The 15,872-nt window shown below is 48.1% G+C and overlaps 1 protein-coding gene across 1 annotated transcript in view; it reads right to left on the bottom strand.

The window, feature by feature from the left end:
* The window catches only part of LOC146796530 (actin, cytoplasmic 1-like), a 35,596-nt gene extending 20,945 nt beyond the window's left edge, over positions 1-14,651 (bottom strand). The window contains exons 1-2 of the mRNA XM_085629146.1: positions 14,541-14,651; positions 11,672-11,796 (exon numbers count right to left, since the gene is read on the bottom strand). The gene's annotated coding sequence lies outside the window, so the exon portion shown is untranslated. The remainder of the gene's footprint in view (positions 1-11,671; positions 11,797-14,540) is intronic.
* Positions 14,652-15,872: the final 1,221 nt, after the last annotated feature.

Here is a 15,872-nt window from a genome sequence, read left to right as displayed (position 1 = left end):
AGTTTCTGGATAACTCACTGTCCTTGCACCACCAGCCCCTTTGTGGTTTCTTAAGCGTGCTTGATTCTGGTAGTGAATTCACTTCACAGACGCTTGTTTGTCACTCTCATGAATACTTACCTTGGGTGTACATGTACCTCCACCTGCAACATCATTTAAAATTTTCCAAAGTTAGTTCTGTTGCAGTTCTTCACTACCTCCCATCCTTTTCGGCCCTCAAAGGCTACTGGGATATTTGGTAAAGCCCTGTCCCAAGAAAGCACGAGGGAAGGGACCGAGGTGAATGGCCAAAGTCACTACAAGATAAATATTTATCCGTTCATTTAGAAACCTATATGACTACATAGTGTAAACCTAACAGAAAGGCGTCAATATTTTACTGAGTGCAGTGGAGCACAGCCACTCAACAGTAATAGGAAATGCCATTAGTCATGGGAAAGTCTCAGTGTTTCAGGAAGAGAATTCCATGCATGATAAAGGTAAAATACCATATGCTCTACCTTTCAGCCAGGTGCATCAAGGTCCTCTCAAAGCCTTACTTATTTTTTTGTTTTGTTTTTAATTTATTAGAGTTTTATGTAGAGCAAACAAGACCCTTACGGGTGACAGAGCACTTTACAAATATGAACAATGAGCTACAAATGGTGATTATGTACAGACATGATATTGATCACAAAGAACAATATTTACAAATATAAATATAAATGGTAAAAGTAGCAAGGGATGGTCGCTCATGAGGATAAGGAGGTAGGAACCTCATTTTGATAGGAATTTGTGGGAAAGTTGAGTTTTTACTTCTTTCCTGAAGATGGAGGTGGAAGGGTTGCATCTAACCTTGGTAGGGGAGAGAGTTTCAAATTGTGGGGGCAATTCCGGAGAAGGATTGATTGTAGTTCTTCTTTTTTCTTGAATTTTTGTGGTTTGAGTTGTAAGAAGCTTGTGCTTCTAGAGGTTCTGTTTTCACCCAATAATGTCAATTTCTGGGTCAGGTAGGAGGGAGTATTGTGGTGCAGTGGTTTGTGTGTCATACAAGCAATTTTGAGGTAGAGCTGGCCCATAGGGTAGCAATTTCAGGGATTGCAGGTCGAGAGCGATATGATCACGTTTTCTTGAGCCAGTAATGATCCTAGCAGCTGCATTTAGGGTAGCTTTCAGGGGTGCGGGCTCAATTGTCAGAAGGCCCACAAGGGTGGCACTACCATAGTCTAATCTCGATAGCACAAAAGCTTGAATCCCTGTTTAAAGGTCTGCCAAGAGGAGGAAAGGTTTACGTTTTCCTAGCATGTGTAACTGATGATTAGCTCCTCTGGTGGTAGAACTGATGTCTTGTTGCATGTAAAGGGCTTTGTCTACGGTTATACCTAGGTATTTAGCAAAATTAATGATATGTGGGGTACAATTCAAGGCAGTAAAATGAGGAAGGTGAGGGTGGGTTGTGAGATCAGTAGGAATTCTGTTTTGAGGGCATTGAGTTTGACGTGGTTAAGTGTCAGCCAATGTTGTGTTTGTGTCAGGGTATTGTTGAGGATATTGATGCCATCAGGAGAGATTTTCATATAAAGTTGGGTATCGTCCACGTACATGTGGTTGAAAATGTATGCAAGTTTGAGGGTTTCAGTTACGAGCTCCATATATCAGTTAAACAGTGTTGGGGAGAGAGTAGAGCATTGGGGTACGCACAACAACACTGGTGACTGACCGGAGAGAGCATGCTTCATTAGGATGCACTGAGATCTGTTGTCGGGAAAAGAAGAGAACCATTTTAGTACAGTGCCAGGGAGACCCATCCTGTGTTCTAGAAAGTTCAAAAGGGTAAAAGGATTGACAGTGTTGAATGCTGTTGACATGTCTAGAAGAATAAATAAGCAAGATTAATTCTGCTTGAGTGAGTGAAAGGCATCATCGACATGTGGACCAAGGCCGTTTCGGTCCTATGACCTGTTTGTAAGCCAGATTGACATTGGTCGAGGAGTTGGAAATGCTCAATGTGAATGCAAAGCTGTAAGTGTACACATTTTTCTATGAGTTAGGCTAAGGTAGGGATGTTGAAGAAAGGGCGCTAATTATTGGGATCAGACTGGTCGGTGTTGGTTTTTTTTAGTATAGAAGTGACCTGCCCGCTTTTGAGGCAATCAGGTAAGATGCCTTGAGTGAGTGAGGCATTGATTATCATGGTCCATGATGGGAGTAGGAGGTGGATGGACTAGTTGAGGAATTTGGAGGGGAGAGGGTCGTTAAAGGGGTTGGAGTATTTAAGAGAGGTCAAAATGTTTAGGATGTAATTTTCTCCAAAGGTTTTGAAGCTGCACCAGCTGGCATTATTTTTGGGTGAGCATGGGAGAAGGAGTTCGAGAGCAGCCGTCCTAATCATGAGGGGTGGAATGTAAGAGGGGTATGGGTGGTAGGAGTTGCATAGCGTTCTGTATTTCGCTGGAGATTAGCATGCTTTTCTCAGCAAAGAAGGTGGCAAAGGTTGCACAGCTAGGTAGTGTTTTGTTGGCTGAGGCTTGCGTATTGTCTGGTTTTTGATAATTTGGAACAGCTTGTTTGGTCGATTAGTTACTGTGTCTAGTTGATGTTGGAAGTAGGTTGCTTTAGAGTTCCTGATGTGTCAGTTGTAAATGCTCCTTTTTGTCGTAGGAGTTTGAGGTTGGACAAGGAGGGGGTATGTCTCCAGGCTCTTTCTGCAAGTCTGAGGTGACAACGTTCCTCGTTAAGGTCACAGTTGAACCAGGGGTTGGTTCATTTGGTCAGGATCCTTTTTTTTTTTTTTATTAGAAACCGTTAATACACGATAAAATACAGACAAGGGCCTACAACCACCAAGGCCGGCCGCTATAGAGCCCGAGGGCCCGCAATGCGATGCCACACATTCACACGAACCAGAGGCAAAGCTCCCGGCAGTTCGCGAGCACATGTAACAGGCCGTGGCCATAGGCCAGGAGCAATCGGAAAAAACAGTTTCATTTTCTATTAAATACAAAACACACTCAAGGCCATGAGAGTCCGAAATAGCAGCGTGCTCTTCCCAGGACGGGGAACAACGTACAGTGTCCAAAGCAGTTCTTGTCTGGAAGCGGTAGTGGGGGGCAACGGGAAGACAAAGCATGGAACACACCTCACACAATCCCGCAGAATGTGTGGCTAGGGGGACAAAGCAATATCGACCTCTAATGGCAGAGGCGGGGTGCAGATACGTCCACGATATAAATTCCATGGACCCCATACCTTAGTCCATTTCCCTGGCTTGCCTCTCGCCACATACACCGTCTTTTCCCTACACATACACCAGTCCATATTCTCCTTCCATACCTCGATCGTGGGCGGCCTCGGGGAGCCCCACAGCTGTGCAATGTTACGCTTAGCCACCATGTACCCCAAAGTCACCCACTGCGTCTGTGCCGCATTATAATCATTCGGTTCCCAGACATTCAACAAACACCTCCTAGCCTCTGGCAACAGAGCAACGTGCGTGACCTCCTCCATTACGGTGTGGATACCGTTCCAAAGTCGCACAACCTCCGAACATTCCCATAAGATATGAAGAAAGGTACCCGGCAGGCCACATCCATGCTGACACAGTCCATCCCTCGAGTAACCCATACGCAGCAAACCGGGCCCCGTGACATACACTCTATGAAGGATCTTCAGCTGTACGAATCGTAAGCGGGCCGGGATCGCCACCTCTTTCGGGGAGGCCACCGCCGATACCCAGTCCTCATCGTCCAGTTCCAAGCCATCGCCCGTCCATGCCTCCCGCAGACGGAGCAGCAAGTCCGCGCGATCATTAATGAGTTTCTTATAGATCAGAGAAATAGTGCTGTCGGGCACGTAGCCGTCCAACACTCTATCCTCCAGTGGGGAATACTCGGGGATAGCAGCAACGTCCGGAAAAACCGAACACAGCGCATGGTAGACTTGCGCATACCGGAAGTACTCTCTATCATTTAATTTATATTCAGTTTTAAGCATTTCAAACGTTTTGAAAGACCCCTTCGCCCAAAGATCACCCACCTTACATATACCAATCATATCCCATTTCTCAAAGCCTTTCGATCTCCACAAACAGCCCAGCCGCCCGGAGGCATATAACGGCGTCGCCCGAGTCAAGCGATCCCTCCACCCCATCGCAGCACTCGCCGCGTGCCACACACGTACCGCAACCTGCGTGGGTCCTGTCAACCGCGTGTCCGGGGTCACCGAGTACAGCGCCCTATTATAATCCCCACCCGGGAGCAGAAATGTATCCATCTCGAAGGCCGGATTCAGGGCAGGACCGTATATCCCGTGGTTCACCGCCGCCAACTGAGACGCCCAATAGTATCGTTTAATATCGGGGAGGGCGATCCCCCCATCGTACCAAGGGAGCGTCAAATTGGCGAGAGCGATCCGCGGCCGCCCGTCCCAAAACAGTTGGCGCTGAAGACCCTCCACCTCCCGGAAATAACGGGCTGGCACAACATCTAGAGTATTTTGCAAAGCATACAAGAAGCGAGGTAGCGACATCATTTTAAACAATGCCGCCCTTCCGAGCGGCAAGAGCGGAAGTCGTCGCCACCTCGCGACGTCGGCCTTCAATCGCTGGAGGGGAGGGAGAAGGTTTCGCTCATAGCGGACCGCGGGATCCAGAGAGATAAAGATTCCCAAATATTTGAACCCCAGTGTAGCAATCTGGATGGGGCAATCCCGTGGCAGGAGGGGGGCCTCGCCCGAGAGGACGTAAACACACGACTTGGCCCAGTTGATGACCAGGCCAGAGTTGCGACCAAAGGAATTCAGTACGTCCATCAATACAATTAGCGACTGTCGGGGAGAGGTGAGATACAGAAGGATGTCATCCGCGTAAAGGGAGACACGGACTTCAAACTCCGGCGTCCATCTAATGCCTCGCAGCGACGGCTCCCAACGCAACCAGGCGGCGAGAGGCTCCAAAGAAAGTGCAAAGAGAAGGGGTGACAACGGACATCCCTGCCGCGTACCTCTCCCCAGTGCGAAGGGAGCCGACACCCTACCATTCACCACCACCTGAGCCAGTGGGTCAGCATATAGTAATTTCATCCAACCAATAAACTCAGGGCTGAACCCAAATTTCGCCAACACGGCCCAAATATACGGCCACTCCAAAGTGTCGAACGCCATAGTAGCATCTAAAGATGCCAAGATGGCCGGCTCACGTATAAACTCCGCTCTAGCAAGCACGCCGTGCAACCGCCTCAAATTCAGAGCGGTATTCTGATGGGGTATGAAACCGGACTGATCCTGATGAATCAAGTCGCCCACGACCCGAACCAGTCGATTAGCCAATACCTTAGCCAGAATTTTGGGTTCTGCGTTCAACAGCGAAATGGGCCTATAGGAGGCGCAGCGATCTCGCGGTTTCCCTTCTTTGTGTATCACAACTATGTTGGCGAGGCGTTGGTCAGGGGGGAGGAAGCCCGCCGCACGTGCCGCGAAAAACATGTCCCGAAGATATGGCGCTATCTTATCGGGACGCAACTTATATAGTTCGATGGGAAGACCATTAGGACCCACAGCCTTACCCGATGCGATCGAGCGAGTGGCCAGAGCGATCTCATCTGACGACAACTTCGCCTCCATCAATACTGCATCAGCCTCCGATAGGGTTGGCAATGCACTGTCTCTAAGCAACAGATGAGAATCCTCCTCCAAACGCACAGAAACCGGAGAGTATACCCCGCGGAAATAATCCGCGAAGCAGTCAACGATCTCCACCGGGTCAGTCACACGCACTCCATCCATTCTCTCCAAAACGGGCCCCACCCTGCTCGCTCTCTCCTTCTTATCCAACCAAGCAATTAACTTTCCGGCCTTATCCCCCACATCATACAGTCGTCCTTGCTGCTCTCTACTCATCCCTTTAGCGGCTTCCGTGACTAGCGCTCTATAATCTGATTGTTTGAGGCTGAAAACGTGCAATTTCTCATCAGTAACTCCCCGCTCCAAGTCCTCCTCCATTTCAGCTATTTCAGTTTCCAAGCGAACCACCTCTGCTCTCTCGCACCTCTTAGCATGGGAGATAAGGGACAAGGCCTGCCCCCTGATCACCACTTTATAAGCCTCCCATAGGGAGACGGCCGACGACACCGACCCCACATTATCATCGAAGTAGTGATCAGGGGACTTGACCAGTTCCGCGCAGATCTTAGGGTTACGTATATACCAGGGGCTAATGGGTGCTACTCTCCCCTCTGCCCCAGGGACAACCTTCAATTGCAACCATATAGGGGAATGGTCAGAAATACCTCGGGCTAAATGACGCACCTCCCCAATCATACCAGCTTGGATCGCCGGCATAAGCATGTAATCAAGTCTCGAGAGACTCCCATGGGCCCCCGAGTGAAAGGTATATTGAGCCTGTCCCGGGTGCATCAATCTCCAGCAATCTACAAGTCCCAAAGTGTCCAAAAAGCCACCCAACCAGGCCTGAGCCCTAGGGAGATCCCTGGGGGGGTGACGGTCCTCCAACCCGGAGACAACAGCATTAAAGTCACCCCCCAACACCAGAACCCCCCCAGGGAGTCCCAGGACCAAACGCCCCAAATCAGCAAATGTAGCCGTCTGTAACCCCGGAGGCACATACACAGCAACGAGCGAAACAGTCCTACCCTCCCATCTCCCCACCAGTGCCACATAGCGCCCCCTATCATCGTGAAGCACCTCATCCACCTCCAATGGGAGAGAGGCCCTAACCAAAATGCCCACTCCCCTAGAGCCAGAAGTGAAAGCAGAGTGGGCGGCAAGGCGATAGCCCCTCCTATTTAGGGCATGGAAGGAGTTCCCAATCAAATGTGTCTCCTGCAGGAAAACAATGTCGGGCGAAATCCGTTTCAAAAATTGCAACACCACCCCGCGCTTGATCCTGTCCCCCAGTCCATTCACATTCCACGAAAGGATTCTCAAGCCCCTACCCCCCATCCCACTCCCGTGCATGATACCCACATCCCGGAAAGCACAAACCGGATAAGTCAGCAGAGAACTTCACATTGCCTTGCGAAACAAACAAACAATCCCCAACAACCCCCCTCCCCCACAATCCCCAAACCACAACTCCCCCCTCCCTGCACCCCTGCTTGAGCCCAAACAGCCCCCCCAACTCGCAGTGTGCCTGTCGCCCTATAATATACCACAAAGAGAACCCCAGAAGGAGGAAAGGACCCCAATAAGCTCCCCACAATCCCCAGGCATTTGGAGGGCATATTGTGCCAAACTAGGGTCCAGTTGAGCCAAGGTACAAAACGTCACCAGTCCAGTCCATCACCAGGAACCAAGTTCTAGTCCTGCTCCACCAAATCCTGTCCGCTCTCCGCCATCCGACTGTCTCGATCCTGTCCCCGAGGCAGGGCATCCAACCAGTCTCCAACCGCCTCCGGCCGGTCGAAAAAGTGTGAGCGTCCCCGGAACTCAACCCGCAGCCTAGCCGGGAATAACATCGCATATTTCAGCTCCATGTCCCTCAAGCACCGTTTGACGCCCAAAAATCCCAGCCGTTGTTTTTGGACCGCTTGCGTAAAGTCCGGGTAAAAGCTGACATTAGAGTTCTCAAACTTCAGCGGCCCGGCCACCCTCGACGCCTGAAGGATAGCATCCCTATCCCGAAAGTTAAAGAGTCGGGCGATTATAGGCCGCGGGGGAGCACCCACTTTGGGCGCACCACCCGGAATCCTGTGGGCCCGCTCCACCGCAAAGAACTTGCTCAGTCCCTTGGGCGCAAGACGATTGGTCACCAGGTCCTCCACAAAAAGATCCGCAGCAGATTCCTCCGATCTTTCCGGCACTCCAATGATACGAACATTGTTCCGTCTAGCCCTGCTTTCGGAGTCCTCAAGTCGACGGTCCGTCAGGTCACTGGCTAGCCGCAACCTACGGACCTCCGTCTGCAGGGCGGCCACGTCCACAGGTAGGCTCGACGCCGCTTGACTCAAGGAATCGACCCGCTCGTTAGTTTTGGACAGGTCTGCCCTGACCAAATTCACATCGATCAGGACCGCGTCCAATTTATGAGCCAGGGTATCAAACTGCTGACCCACAGCGGTCTTCATCTCCTCAATGGCGCCCATGACGTCCAGCAAAGTCAATTCTGACGATGGGTCTGAGACCTCTTTAGACCTCTCAGGCGATTTATGCGAGCCACTAGGGGATCCCTTTGCCTGCGCATATCGATCCATATTATTGACCTGGGTATAGGCACCCCTCCGGGTTGACTTGGGTTTCGACTTATCTCCGTCTAGTCTAGCCGCCATCGTCCGGAGGCCACCAAGGTTGGCACCCGCCCGCACCAGGAAAAAGGGACCAGGTAGCTAATTCAATTGAACACAGCCGTCGCCGACAGTAAGCCCATGTATAGTCCGAGAGTCAGGCCAGACACTCCGTCGTCCGCGCCCCTCTGAAACACCAAAGTCTCTCAGTCGATATCTGAAAACAAGCTGGAAAACGAAAGTGAAAGTGCGGGGTCCGTGACAGGTCAAGCCCAGCCAGCCGCTGTTGTTCACTTCGTACCCGGGCACTTCACCAGCTCGAGATCGGAACCAAGGCAAGAGCAGGCCGCAAACTTCGGAGTGCAACCAGTCCGGTTCCCGGCGTCCGATCTGAATTTGGAAAACGGGTGGCACCTCAGCGCAAGTTTATCTGCAAAAGCCCGTCAAATAAACCAGGATTAAGTCAGGATAGACGTGGGAGGTTGCGGAGGCCCTCGAGAGCCGTAAGCCTACGCGGCCATCTTGGTTGCGCGCTAGGCTCCTCCCCCCAGGATCCTTTTTAGATGTTTAGGTGCAAGGATGTCCATGATTTTGGACACTGAATTCATATAGTGCTCTGTGAGGTCAAGAGTGTTATCCATACTGATGGGCGTGAGCGTCGTCACAAACAGCCAACGTAGTGAGTGAGCTAATGTTGCAGGTTTCTCAGACCGAGTGTTTGGCTTTCATAGGTTGGCCCCTAGATATGGTTACCCTTACTGAGATAAGGAAGATGATGCAGTTGCATAGCTTTGCGTGACAGTGCTTCAGCCAGATTTGTGGCTGTGCGTGAGCCTGTTTTTGTGGTTGTGGATGGGCTAATATTGTAAATGAGACCCATTAGTTTCATGAGTATGCACTGTCTGCAGCAGCACAGTACTTACAGGTGCAGGTGGGTGAATAGAGTGATGTATGTGACTTAATGGAAAAATAAAAAACTGAGAAGGCACATTGCAGGAAATCAAATCACGAGAAGCCGATTTTAAGGAAATACAAATAATTTGAAAAATAAAGAATACAATTTAAAGGAAAGATCATTTTATGAATAAGTCCAAACATTATATTAAACTTGGGTGGATTTAGGGGTAGTGAGGGATTTTGGAGTTTAGGCTGGGTGATGTTTAGGGAGAGATGAGGGGTCTGTAGGTGTCAGGGATGAGTGGAGTTTAGGCATGGAAAGGGGGTATTAGGGTCCAGGGAGGGGTGGAGTTTGGGAACGGAGAGGTTTTTTAGGACTCAAGAATGGGTGGTATTTAGGGGTTCACCGATGTGTGGAATTGAGGGCTGGTGAAGGAGTTTTAGGATTCAGGGATGGGTGGAGTATAGGGGTGTCGAGGGTTATTTTTGGGTTCACAGATGGATGAAGTGTAGGGCTGATAATGGTTTTTAAGGTTCAGTGATGGATAGAGTGGTGAAGTGTTTTTAGGTCTCAGAAATGGGTTGTGTTTAGGGGTGGTGAGGGACTTAAAGAGATAAGAATGGGTGTGGTTTATAGGCAGAAAGAGCTTTAAGGTTCAGGAATGGGTGGAGTTTAGGACAGTGAGGGGGATTTTACGGTTCAGGATGAGTGGAGTTTAAGGGTAGTAAGGGGTTTTTAGGGGTCAGGGATGGGTGATGCTTAGAGGTGGTGAGTGATTTTAAGGGTTCAGGGATGTTTGGTGTGTAGGCGGAGAAAGGGATTCTTAGGGTTCAGGAATGGGTAGAGTTTAGAGGTAGTGAGGGGTTTTGGGGCTTATGATGGATGGATTTTAGGGGTAGAAACGTCTTTTAGGATTCAGGAATGGGTGGAATTTAGCAGTCAGGATGGGTGGAGTTTAGTTGTCGTGAGACATTTTTAGGGCACAAGGATGGGTGGAACTTAGAAGTAGAAAGGACTTTTAGGGTTCAGGGGTGGGTGTAGTTTAGGTCTGGTGAGGGGTTGCTAGGGGTCAGGGGTGGATGGTGTTTAGAGGTTGTGTGGGGGTCAGGAGTGGATGCTGTTTAAGAACTGTGAGAGATCAGCAAATTAAAAGCACTGGCAGTAATTGTTTGACAATGTAAGACATAAATCCAAAATAATGCCCCCTAAAGTAAAGCATTAATATAAATACTTCTGGCAAAATTGTTTCTGAAAGTAAGACCGGCATCCATTGCTTTTACAACTTAAAAAATGCTAAAGCCAATTTTGGAAAAAGAAGCAATTTGTTGAAATAAGGCATCTTCTTCATGTAGTTGTAAAAGAAGATTTAATCAGGAATCTCAGCATGTAGATACAGCACCAACTGTACAGCAGGATACTCAGATCTCGAATGCCAGATCTGCCCAGAGGAATACATCACCGCATTCCAAGACACAGCTAAGTTCCAGACATGACATAGTAGGCTTCTAACCTTTCCCAAGATTGCAACACAATTCTATTAATTAGTTTCTATAAACTGGTAAATGCCATTCTACCTATAATTTTTAATTAAACAGTTTAGGTCAAATGAATTCTCAGTAATAGTATTCCATGAAATCAATCTCCTATAAAATCACTGGCAACAGGATAGAGCAATGCGTGCCACGCAAATTACAGCCTGGGAGGCTGATGTAATTAAATACACCAACTCACTATCAGTGCACCTACTACCAGGCCAGGGTCCTGGATTCGTGAAAGGAGAGGGGGAGGGGAGGGCCATGAGGAAGCATGGGTTGCTCCATGTCTCCCAGGTGTCTCAGATCTGGGTCTGGGGGTGCTGGATGATCTTGTAGAGGGATTAGCTGATTACTCTACCGACTGCCTGGGTTGTGACTACTAGTTTTGACTCTGTATTTCTAGGGGTAGTGTCTATATGCTTTATATTTTCTGTTCTCTATGCGTCACCTTCCTTTCTCCCCACATCACTCTCTGTCCCCGCTTCACATTCCTTTCTTTCTTTTTCACCTTGCTGTCCCGGTCACATCACACCCCGATTCCTCCCTCCGCACCCTCTTATCTCTCTCCACCTCACCCTCTTCTCTTGCCCTTCCCCCTCATTGCCCTCAGTTTCTCCCCACCTCATCATCTGCCATGGAAGGCAATAAACATACCATCCTTTTATGCCCAATCACACATATAGATTCTAAACAATTAGGGGCAAAGCTGATTATTCTGCCCAGAAAGAAGTAATCAGCTTGAGCTAAGGGAGGCAGAAGCGTAGGGGGTGCTTAGTAAAGTCTAAGCCAATTTAGTAGCAAAGGCACTAATACAAGAAAGAAAATTGAGCCCCCTTCCTCATGGTTAGGTAGTAAAATACAGCCATAGTTGTAGTATAGAGTTCCTTCACACCCCTGGGCACCAGTGCCACTGCACCCGCTGCACTGTTGATAGCGGCACCAAAATCTATGCGGCCGAGAAAACCACTACCAGGCTACCTTCTTTTGCCAGTGGTCCAGACAACATCCTCTTCCAAACTCACAATAATGTCAGGGATCAGAAGCTATTAAGAAATGGCCGCCTCCCCGGTCAGGAATGTCTTGGGTGCTGTAGCAGACAGATGTTCCAACTACTTCAATCTAGAACAAAGGAAAGGAAACGACGGCTCTGCAAAACAAATCAGGAAATATAAGATGATAAATAAGAAAACTAAAACCCCTTACTACAAAATACTCACAGAAAAGTGGGCCCTGGATGGTGCTTCAGGAAGAGCATGCTGGGCCCTGAGATAGGAAATTCCAGGGAAATGAAGAACCCCCCTCCACCCACCCCCCAGAAGCCCTACAGAAAAGGAAATAAAAGCGCACAAACATTCAAGGAAAATAACTTGAACATTTTTCTTTCTTTCTTCCCAATCACTTTCCATGTTCCCCTGTCTTCAAGGACGACCACGGGATATCTCATTCCTGACCAATGAATCAGAAGCCACAGGAAGCATTGCATTCCCTTTCAGCACTTGTGAGATAGGTGCACCAAATACTTTCCGGTTGGCAGGGCATTTATGGAGAAAACAACTCCATAGCCCAGGACAAGGATAAAGGACGCTACCAACAAGTTTGGTGTCCCCTTGTACTTCCGCCCCAAAGCCCTCACCCGGTTTCATTCACTACCAATGCCAACAACACCATCACCCCAAGAAGAGACTGAAGTTATCCCCTCTTCTCCTTCCTACCATCCCATATTCTTTGCCTAATCAAACTCCAATTGCTTTTTATTGTATTTAATTTGTAATAGTTTCTAAACAAATTACTAAGGGCCAGATGTATCAAAGGGTTTTACCCATTCTGTGTCTATGGGAAAATGAGTTCATACATATGGCCCCAAATTCGGCTTAATGTAAAGTAAAAGTACCAAATTGGTCCTGGCCACCCTCACAAGGTCCCTACATAAACAAATATAGCTTAGATTTGTATGCGCCTTACGACTGCAGATTTGTGGGTTTTTTAGTATGATTCACATCTAATTCCCCAAAGATAACAAATGTTTTTTAAAACAATTCTAAATTGGTTTTGAGTCACCTTCGCCAAGCCCCCTCAGATAGGTGACCCCAACAACTGAGATTTAAATGTGGGACAGGAGGTTGAAAAGGAGGAGCGAAGATTGAGAGCATCATGAAGGTGATTGGCGGATGTGAGTATCTCATCATCGTCGGCAATGACCGAGCAACAACGCGGTGTAGAAAGAAGTAGGGAGGATAATAAATTCCGCTGTAGCATTCCCCAGTATTGCCACAATCACTGCCAGCAGAAGGCATAAATGTCAGTGGTCCCACAATCCTCAGAGGGGATCCATACTGCATGTCACAAAAGACCATATGTACAAAGCTTTTTTGAAAGTCGCAAATGGCCCAATTCGCAGAAATTGGGCCATTTGCGATGGAAAAAAAACATTTTCAAATGTACAAATACCAAATTGCAATTTGTTACTTGGAAGGGGCGTGTTTAAGGCATCCCTTTCAAATTCCAATTCACAGTGGTATGTATTAATGTTTTGAGACCGAGTAACAGTTGCAAAGCATTCATTTTTTACTGACTGCTGAAAGATAATGGGAAGGGGTCCCATGGGGGAACCCTTTGAGAATTAAAAAAAATATACTTTTTAAGACCAGGCAATGGTCCAGAGAGCAAGCAGGGTCCCACAGGCTAGTGCCATCTCTTAAAAAATTAAATTTAAAAGTTTCAATTTTCTTTTGAAAAGCAGCTTGTTTTCACCTAAGGAAAACGGACTGCAATTCAAAGAAAAAAGTTTTCTTTTTTTAACCCCTTCGCTGCGGCGCGAATTCCGCCGCAGCGCTGGGGGGGTTTGGGGTGAGCGCGGCGCCGCCATGCTCATGACGGAACCACGCCATCATGAGTCACGGGCGAGCTGTGCTCATGACGGCATGGTTCTGTCATGACTCCACCCACTTGTGCTGATCGCCCGCACAGGCGGGGAAACAGCGCCGCGTGGGCGGAGCGGCCGCCAACGGCCGCAGCATGACGGAACCACTCCGTCATGAGCACACTGTGCCCGTGGCTCATGACGGAGTGGTTCCGTCAGAAGCATGCAAGGGGTTAAAAAGCGATCACAGACATGGGTGTCTGGTGACACTAGCATGCCACCATCACTGTGATTGGTGTGCTTCATAGTAGTACACTAATTGCGACCTTCCTCATTAATATTCAATAGGAATGGCTAGTTTTAAATATATTTTTTGGTACATTTGGAATTTCAGTTTCCAAACTGATTCAGTAAGCATTGCAAATTTCGAAATCACTATTCTTAATTTTTTGTACATATGGCCCAGTGTTCCAAGATTCTACAATTTGCAAATGAGTGCCCCTTTTTTGGTTGAACCTGCGTGAGCTTGCATTCTCGCTTATAAGCCTCATGTATTTAATAATGGGCTTGGAACCCTCCCATTAATTCATTCGTTGGCATCATTGTCACTCTTCTTTGTTGCTGGGCAGCACTTGCCGTGTGTCACTTCCTTTTCTTTCTGTGGCGCAGGGACCAAGTGCAGATTAATTACATTTGATTAGTGTTCCTCCGCTGGCCATCCGCTGCTCACACTTTGATTCAGGTAATATTTCTTCTAAAAAAACGCACTATGAGACTGTCAATGCTAGCCGCATCATAGCACTTTTTTTACTTTCTCCCCACCCATACCTGTTTCTGCTTCCTCCAACCACCCAGTTATCCAATGTCACCCACCCCACGCGATTGTCAAAGCCAATAAATAGCACGCCCATTGGCGAGACCTACTGGCTTTACCAATGCTTGTTTATCACCAGTCTTTTACACTGGTGCCCAGGCCTATTTTCGTTCCCAGTCTGACCCCGGCTTAGCAGTGTTAAGGATGTTGTTCTCACCTTTTGAAATCCCTCCACGTGCGCTGAGTACGTCAGGCCTGACGTGCCCGAAGGAGAGCAGCAGGCGCTGTAGAAAGAATGCACACCTCGGGGAATTTAGCTCAGACTGACGACCGACCAGCTGCAGCTCTGCATTTTAAAGTGTGGCGGGTGCTGGAGTTGACTGATCACGATGACGTCATCGTCACGGGTGATGGGTCTCTTCCGTAGACGCTTTACGAGGTCCCATGTTTATTGCACAACTTTTTTTGATACACCTGCTTAACGCTTTTATTGCTTCCCTACCTGTAGTGAATACAATATATTTACATTGCATGTGTTACTTTAGAAACCTAGGATGACCTCATTACACATTGGCACAACACCTGCATTCCTCAGCTGGTGAATGCTCTGAACTGCCCACACCTTGTTACACTGGCAACGTCACTCTTGACTTGGTCTGTGCCAAATAAGGACAATATCTTCTTGTATATATGTATATTTTTGCTGTCAGACTAAAAAATTTATATTATCAAGCCAAGCATCAGTGAAAGTAAATGTGAGGTCACAGTGCATGAAAACCGACAGAAACTCTCTACTGTAGGCCCTCATTGCAAGGTAAGGGCTAAATTCCCGTCCCTGCGCAAATGCGTTTACATTAGGCCCAAATTCTAGGGCCCCATTTCGAACCTACACTCTGAACTTGTGGGTTTGAGTCTGCAGTCTCTCTTGGATTAGTTGTATTTGGATTTTTTTTTCCACTGGGAAGTCGCCAAACGTTTAACCAGAACTCAAGCGCTACATCTACGTCTTGTGCATGCGCACGAGCAAGAAGTACAACGTAGGAGTTATCAAAGAAGAAAGACGGTGAGGACGAGGAAGGAGAGCGGCCATGGTGAGGAGGAGGAAGCCACGGCAGGTAAGTGCCTTTTTTTTACATTATAATTACTTGGGGAGGGTAGAGGGCTGGCGGACTCTGCTCCTCCACGGAGTTCGAGTTTTGCCTAAACTCCGCGTTCACAACGGAACGAGGAGCAGGCAAAACTCTGTATACTCCGCTGGCAGAGCAGAGTTACCCATCTGGGTTTACTTTGGCTATGGCCACGGATTGCTGATCTTTCACATTAAGATGATTTAGAAAGTCTCGGAATTCTCGACTGCTGAAAGGTGGGTCACTGTCAGATTTTAAATCGCAGGAACACCCAATATCGCAAAGATGACATCTAATCTCTTGATGACCCTTTTGTGAGTGATAGACGAGAGCTCTTCTATTAACGTAAAATGGGAATATTCATCAACAATCACCATCAGGTGATGTCCATTGTCAAGAGGACAGAAGAAGCCAATGGCAAT

The sequence above is a fragment of the Triturus cristatus genome, chromosome 10 (genome assembly GCF_964204655.1).
Source record: "Triturus cristatus chromosome 10, aTriCri1.1, whole genome shotgun sequence".
Classification (NCBI taxonomy): domain Eukaryota; kingdom Metazoa; phylum Chordata; class Amphibia; order Caudata; family Salamandridae; genus Triturus; species Triturus cristatus.
Note: the sequence above shows the minus strand (reverse complement) of the source record. Positions and strands in the feature narration are given on the sequence as shown.